Genomic DNA, 965 nt, shown 5'->3' with positions numbered 1-965 from the left:
AATAACTGTTTACTTGTTCTGGCTATTTTTATCACACTTTGCTTTCCCCTGATAAGCGAGAACCATTAATATGACAGTTTCAGGTGATTATACTACGTTAGATGCCAGCAAAATTTGTTCAAGCTATTTATTTATTTTTTTCATGTTTTATAACATATGTTTCAAAATGTTTATCATATTGCAATGTGTAATACTGAAGGGTCACTGCTTTTATTCTGATATCATCAAGCACAAAAAATTGTAATGTCAAATCCAGTACAATCCAATGGGAAAATATCTACTTTCTATACATTTCTATTACTGAGACTAGAATCTTCTGTAGTGAATGGTTTTTTTTTTACGTGTCACTTTTATAACTTTATTGTATTGAAAAGCAGTTTAGTTTTCATCCATATTGACTGTCTGTAGACTTTTGAAAGTGGTGACAGGTACATAGGTAACCAGCGTGTATAGTTTGTTGGGTGAATCTTCATCCTCATTGCGTTTTCTGGATAAACGTACACGGATGTGGTAGGGAACATTCCTTATCCCTTTGGCCTAGACTGCTTTGTTCAATCTGGTGTCAATGCGTACATCAGGAGTACCCATCTCCTTCATTACAAATTTACGGATCTCCTTGAGAGCACGGGGGGCGCGTTTCTTGAATCCCACGCCATGGATCCGTTTGTGAATGTTGATGGTATATTCCCTAGTCACCACCTCATTGATAGCAGATCTCCCCTTCTTCTTTTCTCCACCTTTCTTTGCTGGAGCCATCCTGCCCAGGCTCAGGTAAACAAACAAACAAGAAACCAAGGGGCTGTTTGGCAGCCAGGGAGTGGTATGTAAAATAAAGGTATATCCTCCATATATTTATATCTCATAGAACTGGAAGGGACCCCAAAGGGTCATTGAGTCCAGCCCGCAGGGGTGGCTCCAGGCACCAGCATGCCAAGCGCGTGCCTGGGGCGGCAAGCCATGGGGGG

The 965-nt window shown here is 40.8% G+C and overlaps 1 pseudogene; it reads right to left on the bottom strand.

The window, feature by feature from the left end:
• Positions 1-329: 329 nt before the first annotated feature.
• On the bottom strand, positions 330-757 carry LOC123371578 (annotated as a pseudogene).
• Positions 758-965: the final 208 nt, after the last annotated feature.

This window comes from Mauremys mutica, chromosome 5, assembly GCF_020497125.1.
Source record: "Mauremys mutica isolate MM-2020 ecotype Southern chromosome 5, ASM2049712v1, whole genome shotgun sequence".
Lineage (NCBI taxonomy): Eukaryota > Metazoa > Chordata > Testudines > Geoemydidae > Mauremys > Mauremys mutica.
This window is presented reverse-complemented; position numbering and strand designations above follow the sequence as displayed.